At 38.4% G+C, this 9,863-nt stretch overlaps 1 non-coding gene across 1 annotated transcript; it reads left to right on the forward strand.

Moving 5' to 3' along the window:
* Positions 1-9,253: 9,253 nt before the first annotated feature.
* Positions 9,254-9,360, forward strand: LOC145044655 (small nucleolar RNA R71). Its single transcript, XR_013681601.1, has one exon. It is a non-coding gene; the product is annotated as a small nucleolar RNA R71 (small nucleolar RNA).
* Positions 9,361-9,863: the final 503 nt, after the last annotated feature.

Consider the following 9,863-nt stretch of genomic DNA (forward strand, 5'->3'; position numbering starts at 1 on the left):
TGATTTTATACAAGTTTTATATGATTTAAACTGTATATGTATTTATATCTACATAATATGTTGGGCAAAACATGGGTAGATGAAATATGAGTTGGATGATGAGTTGAGAGTTAATATAGACCGTGAGGTAAGGGTGAGAGGTAGAGGATGTGAGAAGCCTTGTTCTTAAATGTTGGCCCCATCATCTAGCAGAGTATGGATGACAACCACAGACTATTCTAGACAGTCCATTGGAACACTAGCAGACTCGCAAACTGTAGGTGCTGTGAACGATGTGTTCACCGGTGTATTATAAACCCTATTGACATGTATTTTGAGTGGAATCTCGAAAACAATACTGTCAATAAACGAGATATCCCTAGCAGTTGTGCCCGAAGGACAATACCGGTAGTTGCGCCTCATAGAGAATGTCACAATTCTTGAAGTTGCACCTAAGTGATAGTTGTGTCATTGAAAACGATGGACTTCTTAGGGTAGATCCTTAGGATAATCCTTAGGAATGAAGGAATAAGAAATAGCTGATTCTTAGGGTAGATCCTTAAGAGTAAATAAGATAATGGGGATGGGTAATTGGGTTAACTGTGTTATGATTAAACATAATAATTATATTATTGTGGGTTGAAAACCCTATGTAGTCACCAGGTTTCGCAACCTGACCCACTCAAGTTTATTTATATCACAAGTGTTGATATGAAGTCACATTCCACTGAGAGATTAAGGAGATATAAATCACTAAGGATAATGAATGTAAGTTATGTTTATGCTTATGTCTCTGTATTGACGATGACATCCCAAATGCATTAAAATGAATAAAAATACTTTTCCTCGGAAATGATTTGATTACGTATTTATCATGTTTTACTGGGAACAAATTCTGCAACATTTTTATTAAAGGAGGTACTCTGATTTTTATAAAGCATAAACAAAATCGGTCTTTTATGGCCGTGAAAATAGGGATGTCACATACACATCAATCCATTCTCTTCATATATTCTTCTTTAGAATTTCATGATTCAGCGTATGAAGCCAAATGCTGATGAAAATTCGAAAACTTTGTGCCAATAGCTATATCATTATCTGTGATGTATTACATGCACCTACCCATTCATTCCCAACAACTCTTCTATTAAAGAATTTAATGATTCAGCGTTTAAAACCATACGCTGATGAGACTTCGCAATTCTATGTAGATGATCTGTTATTACATCAACACAATAGTGTGATACACCTATCTTATCCTCTAACTTTATTTGATGTTTTCTTTCAAGATATTTGATGTCTTCTTAACAAAATAAAAAGTGGTAGTACCTATTGATGCAATCAAAAAATTAAAGAAATGTCCAGCTCTGCTAAAGTGTTACTTTATCATTCATTCTTCTATTAAAGAATTTAATGATTCAGCGTTTAAAACCATACGCTGATGAGACTTTGCAATTCTATGTAAATGATCTGCTATTACATCAACACAATAGTGTGATACACCTATCTTATCCTCTAACTTTATTTGATGTTTTCTTTCATGATATTTGATGTATTCTTAACAAAAAAAAAACAAAGGGGCAGTACCTATTGATGCTATCAAAAAATAGGAGAAATGTCTATGTCACACCCCCGAACCAGACGGTGGAAACGTCCGGAGGCTTGTGCATGACTTCATCTTGAAATATCATTACAGTGAATATAATTGAAACATAACATCATCATCATCACACATGTAATATAACAACATTCATTGTTTACATCAAGTATTGCATTTGAATATTACATGCTAAAATTGTAAGAGTATTGATGTGCGTAAACTCACTTAGTTTTAATCCTACTTTTAGTTGTAAAATAAACACTCAAAGGCAGTGTACCTATCAATTGTGGAATAGTTTAAGCAAGTAGGGTATCGAACACAGGGAACGGCAAATTAAAAATAAAAACTAATTCTATCTAAATTAATTAATAAGTAGAGGGTTTTCTCTAGTTTTACAAGACTAGAAACTTACTAACTATTACTTAATCTAAAAACTAGAAAAACAGAGAATTAACTAGATTCAATAATACGAAGGAACTTCTATTTAGTTCAACTCAATTGATCCTATGGTTGATTTCAAGGTAATAGTGCAATGGATTAATTCTTTTGTTGGTTACCGATTCAAGTGATTAGGTTCGCGTTCACTACACTAATCCTTAGCAAATAAACTAACTTAAACAGTGATCAGTTGTCTAATTCAATTTAGTTCACTAGATTAATTATTCGGATTACTTTAGACTCACAATAGTTAATCAATTTGGTTTTAATTAACTTCTTGTTGATGGTCATCACACAAGCTTGCACATAAATTTACTTAATTTTCTTATTAATCCTAGTTTCATGTTCATTAATCCTAGGCATATAGCAAAGTAGTCACAAGATATATGAGGTTGATAATCAAACGATGTTCATGCTATTTAATTATCTTCCTATTAACAGAAAATTAATTATCATTCACACACAAGGTTCTTTAGCAAGCTAAAATACCAAATAAATCACCAACATTGAATTAATCCTACCAATAATCAAACCATAGTCTCAATTTTGTATCCCCAAACAGAAGTTTAAGAGTTTTAGCTCATGATTGAAGTAAATAACAGCACAAAAACGAATTCTAATTGTCTAACCATAGTGGAAAACAAAAGATTAAGTATAATGATGGAATTTGCCTCAAATCTCCTTCGGGATTGAATTATAGCTTCTATCTTCGTCTTCTAGGGTTTCTCTAGCCTCTGAATCGCAACTAATTACTCCAGAATTATCCCAGAAGTTTTTTCCGTTGATCTGAGAAGTTATCTATATATTTGCGTATCGACTCGTCGAGTCAGGTGGCGACTCGTCGAGTCCGTCTCACAATATCCGTATGCGATAAGCATCTGGGTTCCCGAGTCATTATCCCCACTTGGACTCACTGAGTAGTCGATTCTACTCGCCGAGTAGGTGCTATTTTTGGTGTTTTTCTTCTTTATCCAATTCCCGAGCTCGTAACCAGTTCTCCTGCTTCCTTTTGCTTCCGAGTTTCATTTTTGGACTGAAAATACAATTTAAACACTTTTAAGTACCTTTTATCCATGAAATGCAATAATTTAGCTAATAAATGAATAAAAATCTATACTTAATACAAACTAAATATGCACATATCAAAATACCCCACACTTGACTTTTGCTTGCCCCCAAGCAAAACTGAATTTTAAGACATTAGAATTATGTATGACAACTCCAATCTAACCCAGCCATTATGCCAAGACCGCAACGCATGCATTTGTGTCTAAAATTTTTCCTAAGAACCCCCCACACTCCAAATACTCACAATCCTCATAAACATTCGCCCATTCACCCCGAACTATGCTCATTTTATGCAACCCTCCGAATCCATCCTCAAAAAACCTCTTACGCTCAAGGTATTTTTAATTGAGCAACCCAAGCATACATAATCTAGAATTACAACTTTTCGATACCACTATGGAGCTCTTTGAATTCTTCACTTCCTTGATAATTTGATCTTTGATCTCTTTGAATTCACCGCCTTGTATTGATTGAGTTTTGGTATCTTCAACTTTTTGGATTTCTTGGAATTTTGATCTTTAGATCTTCACTTTATTTGCTCCAAAATTCTTACAACTTTTCTAGTAATTCTCTCTTTTTTTACATGTATTCCTCACTTTTTTCACTCAAATCCCTACCTGCTTAAGCAGGGGCGCTCAATCTCAACCTTTATTGGCTAACGATAAAAAATTTCCTGGATACATTTCAGGTTTAGGCTGCTAAACGTATTGCATCCCTCAGGCTGAGCAAGGTCATGTTTTTGTCTCATGATTTCACTGGAATAAAGAAGCCACAAATGCATTAGAACGTATATAGGCTCAACTAAACATTTGGGTTTTCATGCAATCATCAAATATAATTCTAACATGGAATCCTAATTTTGTTTACCAAAATTTCCTAAATTAAATCCCTAAGTCATATTTTTGGTATGCAACAATTTTTTTAAAATTAGCCTAAATTAAGATTCTAAATTTTCTAATATATGACTAACTCCCTACCCCACACTTATTTTATGCAATGCCCTCATTGCATACTATAAAAATACAAATATAGAGAGAATTGGAACAAACTCCCCTGGGGGAGCAGTCGATAGGTTGACACTCTTCTTTCAAGCTCCTACTTCAATTGACTTTAGCCATGAAAACAACGCATCCATGACTTGGGCATCAAAATCTCATGTGGCAGCTCCAAATATGCATGTAAAACAGTGCAAAGTCTTCAAGAATCGATATGGAAGAATAAGTGATCAAGTGGTCCGCTTAGCAGCATCAAATCAGCAGTCCTTTGGTATAAAAATGATCGAATTGTCGAGTCATATATGGGACTCGTCGAGTACCAGCGCGGCCATCTCAGAATGTGTGGAAATATAAGGCGACTCGTCGAGTCAGTTAAGTGCACTCGACGAGTAGGCCACTGGACAAAAAAACAGGGTATTTTGCAACTATGTCAGCCTCTAAGAACTCTTCTAACTCCTCACTTCTAGACTCAATTGCTCATATCCCTAGGGACTGGACTCGACACTTTGACTTTAACGCTTCGCTTCCTTGACTCTCTTTCACTCGTTATAACACTCGTTTGCTATGACTTTAAACCCTTCCTAAGCAAGCATTCCTAATCCAATCCTGAAAAATGACTAATGCAAACAATCATTAAACAAAATAAAGTCTTAACAAGTTCATACACACCAAATAAAAATAAAAATAGAAAATGAAAATTGTTTGATTAAAACACAAATAAACCAATCTTCCTCCTCATCATCATCCACGGCTGCTCCACTTCCTCCTGCACCACTTCTTCTCGCACTAATCACCTCATCCCATGACGGAATAAATGGATAATTTCCACCATCAATATGTGGGATGTTGAAGTGGTCGAATAATTGGATGTGGGATTGATTGCTGAAATTGATCCCACGCACCATTTGATCCTGTAGCCGCCTCATCTCCACATACCAATCCATTGGTACTTCTTCATTTGCAACCGGAATTACCGGCGGTTCGTCCTCCACATCCCGTTCCCGTCTCAATCTAACCCTCCTTCCCGGTGCTTCGGGACCAACAACGGGGTCATCATGCGGGATAGCATAATGACCACCACCATAGTCTTCAATGATTCTTGCTCGCCGAAAAATAATTGGATTGAATGGAGGTGTAGGAATCATCGTCATAAAATTCTATGCACCACGGTTCATCAACCCAAATGAGTTAGCTAACCCGGTGACAAACATAACACCATTAATACGGGAAGTTTTGTGATCCTTGACCGCACCCTCCGCGAGATACGAAGCCAAACACCAAGGAATGTTGTAGAAAATACCAGGTGTAATAATGCTCCATAGATAGAAGACATCAAGGTTAGAAACCTTGTCATCATCCTTTCTTTGATTAATGGGGGATGAAATGAGACGATGTATAAGGCGGTAGGTAGGTGATCTAATGCTCCCTTCTTGTGCCGACTTTGGAATATAAACCTTGTTTCCAATTGTGTTCCACCAACCCGTGCTAGTGACTCCGTCGGGAAACACCATGTGGGTTTGCTCCAAGAAGGCCCGAAAGATAGGTGTTGAAACCAAGGGCTGGTCATATATCCCCAATCGACAAGCAAGATCAATCACCGAACAGTGATGACGTTCACCCCCAAGGCAAAAACTAAAACTTGATGGGTGATAAAAATTTGTTCCCCCCATGAAAGACACCGTGGAGAAAAACTCTAAACATAGTTCCAAGTACACCGGCTCTTGAATCCGAAAGACCCGGCTCCACCCGTCACAAATCATTGTCTCGCCTCCATGGGTAAACTCCTTCAAAAGATAAGGAGCTAACTCCTCTTCATACTGCACACTTTGTAACCACTCCCAATCTATCTTGTTAGGCACGTACACTTCTTTTTTTTGTATGTCAACCAGCTTCTTCTTCGACTTCCGCATTGTTGAAGCGGACTCGATTCGTGGAAAGTTTAACCAAGGAAAATCTTCTTGGTTTGCACTTGAACTATGCCTCCTGTTAAACATACTTCTGCAAAACAAAGATACAAAAATCCAGAAACATAGATCATAATTAAAAAACAGTCATGCACAGGTTTCCACGACTCGACTCGTCGAGTCCATGTATGACTCGGTGAGTCGCATGAACCGTACGAGTCAGTCGGCGAGTATACTGAAATTGGGCCATGAAACTTGCAAATCACTTCAAGGGTTTTGTCTAGAAACATGTATATAAGGTATTTAGCACGAATAAGCAAGTAAAACATCATATTCCAAGAAAAATCAAAACCCTAGAATTTACTATTTTTCCAAAATCGGGTTTTTTTTTCTTGCAATGTCCATCATATACAGCCTTATAATCATGTTCTTAACAGAAAACAAGAAGAAATTCATTACCTTTTGAGATGATACTTGAAAGATTTGAAGAATAATTGAAGGAAAAATATGAATGCATGGGAGAGAGTTGAGAGAGAGGCGCACGGCGAGTGTGTGTGAAAAGAAACTGATTCATTAGGGTTAAACCATTTGTAAAAATAAATGTTATTATTTTTTTTTCTGTGAATAATACCGACTCGTCGAGTCGGGGCCAGACTCGGCGAGTCTGGTCGTGGTGCATGATATTTTCTGAAATCTGTACGGACTCGTCAAGTCATGGTTAGACTCGGCGAGTCTCTTGCAAAAATCAAAATTTTTTAATGCTTTTTGTAATTTCTTTAGAAAAGAAAACTTTTTTCACCCCACACTTAGTCCATATGCACTCTCAAGCAAACATATCCGACGAATTGGAAGATTAAAATTCTAAAAACGAAAGACAAAAATGCAATCAAAAGAAAAGGTAAAAGAAAGCAAACTCTAAATAACGGGTTGCCTCCAGCCAAGCGCTTCTTTTTAAGGAGTCGTTAACTGGACTCCTTCTCGTCTACGTCTCGTCATCTTCTAACATCTGGAATTCACACCTTATCTTTTGTGGTTTGTACTTTGTCTTGTAAGCGTGAATCTTCTTTTTATAATCCCTTTTTAATTCCTCTCTTTTCTTTTTCACAGCACCATCCTCAGCTGCTTGGGCTTCCCTTTTCCTCTTTTTCTTCGTTACCCCATTCTTTTTCGCCTTCTTTTGTACCTCCTTCTCTTTAAATTTAATTACTTCATATTTCGTGACGGTTCATGCTTTAGGTTTAGTAGTGAATGGTTGATCAGCTTCCACCCTCCTTTTCTTTGTCTCTTTATCCTTGCCTGTGCTCAACCCTTCTTCAAACGGAATCGTATCAAGACATGCTACATTGGCGTATTGAACTTTCATTCCCATTCCTCCTTCTATTGTTTTTTCTTCTAAAGAATCATGAATAATATCGAAATCCAAGGTATCTGAAGAACTAGTAACAAACAGATCTAAGTCGGCCAAGTCTTTGCCAAAGTCGACTGGACTCGTCGAGTCCATTAAAGTGACTCGGCGAGTCTGAGCGGGTTCCATCAATTCTTGGATGTTTTCTGAGTTGGCTCCTTCCAGTAGCTTTTCTAACTCCTCCAAGTCCTGGTTAACATCTCCACCTTCTTCAGACTGTATCAAAAACTTGCTTGGATCTTCTTTTAGCAAACGTGCAAGCTCTTTTTCTAATATCTCATCATCCAATTGGATCATTGAGATTTCTTCATTCTTTTCCTCTTCTTGCTTGGCTTCTGGAATAGCTTTAAACATTACAGACTCATCACCCACCCTTAATGTCAATGTAGACTCACATATATCAATTAAAGCACACGCGGTGTTCAAGAATGATCTCCCCAAAATAATTGGAATTTCGGGGTCTTCTTCCATATCAACTACCACGAAGTCTACTGGAAAAATAAACTTGTCAACTTTTATAAGGAGATCTTCACAAACGCCTTGTGGATGAATTATCGTCTTGTCCGCCAAATGGATCTTCATATTTACCGGCCTTGGTTCTGGTAAATTCAACTTCTTAAAGAATGAAAAAGGCATCAGATTGATGCTTGCCCCTGAATCAGCTAATGCTCGGGTGAAAACTTCATTACCAAATTGGCACGGAATCATAATATTTCCTGGATCACCCTTCTTTTCAGGTAGCTCACTCATCAATACTTCCGCGACTTCAGCCAAATCTTTCCTAGCAGCAAAAAGGCCCTTAAGCAAGTTAAAGTATTTAGGTGTTTGGAGCATTGTTTCCACAAATGGCACATTAACTTGTAAAGCGTTAACATGTTTCATGAAGGTTCTGTATGCTTCTACTTTTTCTGCAGGCATGGCTTTGATTGGGTATGGCAAAGGAGGATTATAAGGCTTCAAAGAACTGTCAGGTTTATCATTTGCGCATGGACTCATCGAGTCCAATGGAGTGACTCGGCGAGTCGGATCGGGTTTTGCTGGGTCCGATTCTTCTACCTTTTCTGCCTTCTTCTTGGAGATTCTCAGTGCTTCTGTAAATGTTCCTTCACTGCTGGAGGTTATTACACTTACATTCTCCATTCTTGGATTGGGTTCGGTGTTACTCGGAAGTTGTCCCGGTCTTCTTTCATTCACTTGATGTGCAAGCTGTCCCAGCTGTTTCTCAATGTTGAGAATGGATGTCTGCTGATTCCTCAACATATTTCTGGTCTCTTGCATTGCTACATCATGATCATTGTGTCTTTTCTCGGACGCGATTATGAATCTTGTGAGCATATCTTCTAAATTGGTCTTCTTTTCCATCACCGGCTCTTCCTTTTGATAGAATCCCCTCTCCTTCTGCTTGTATTTCTCCTCCTTAGCCTTTTTATATTCTTCGTATGGGAGCCATTCCTTCTTCGGTTTCCTCCAATCTTCGTCGTATCTATCGCCACTAGAGTAAAACACTTGAGCCTTTTTGTTTCCATTTTCGTCTTGATCACAATCCTTGGTGAGGTGGGGCCCGCTACAATTTTCGAATCCTACCCTAATAGCATGGATTGTTTGATCCATTTTTGTCATTCTTCGATCTAGGCTATCGAGCTTAGCTATTACCGCCACCATGCTATCATTCATCGAGTTCACTGCTCCCCGACTTACTTCATTCCTCGGATTGTGGTATTCTCTAGAATGCTTAGAGAATTCTTCAATTAACTCCTTGATTTCCGGAGGCGGCTTTCTGGTGAGCTGGCCTTGTGAATCGAGCAGTTGCCTTGTGGTGACATTAACTCCATCATAAAAAATGGAGACCTCTTGTTGGCTATTAAGGTCATGGTGTGGGCAATTTCTAAGTAGGCTCTTGTACCTTTCCCAAGCTTCATACAGAGATTCTTCGGGTTGTTGCTCGAAGTTGGCAATGGCTTTCTTTAGCTTGGCTATCTTGGAAGGCGGGCAGAAATGGTCTATGAACTCTTCTTTCATCTTGGCCCATGTGGTGACCGATCCGGGAGGAAGTGACTTTAACCAATCTTTTGCAGCTCCTTTAAATGTGACAGGAAGCATGCGAAGAAGCTGGATCTCGTGAGGCACATTTGGTACATTGAAGTAATCAGCCACATCATTTACTTCATCCAAGTGCTTATAGGCGTCTTCGTGATCTTTCCCGTAAAAAGGAATCTCCTTGAGTTGAGCAAGAATATGGCCCTTTAGCTCGAAAGTAACGGTTGCAGGAATTGCGGGTTGCACAAATCCCGGGCTGGTGTCATCACGCATCCTCTTCTTCCATTCCCCCATGGGGATTTCATCGATATTAGCCATAGCGGTAGCTAAATCGTCTTCAAACTCAGATGTGTGCTCGTATGTGGGTTCGTCTTCTTCCTCGGTCTCGTACTCGGTGTCTTTTTGAATTGGGTCTTCGATTGTCAGCGAGGCACTGG

Source organism: Lactuca saligna, chromosome 4, assembly GCF_052625555.1.
Source record: "Lactuca saligna cultivar CGN05327 chromosome 4, ASM5262555v1, whole genome shotgun sequence".
NCBI classification, from domain to species: domain Eukaryota; kingdom Viridiplantae; phylum Streptophyta; class Magnoliopsida; order Asterales; family Asteraceae; genus Lactuca; species Lactuca saligna.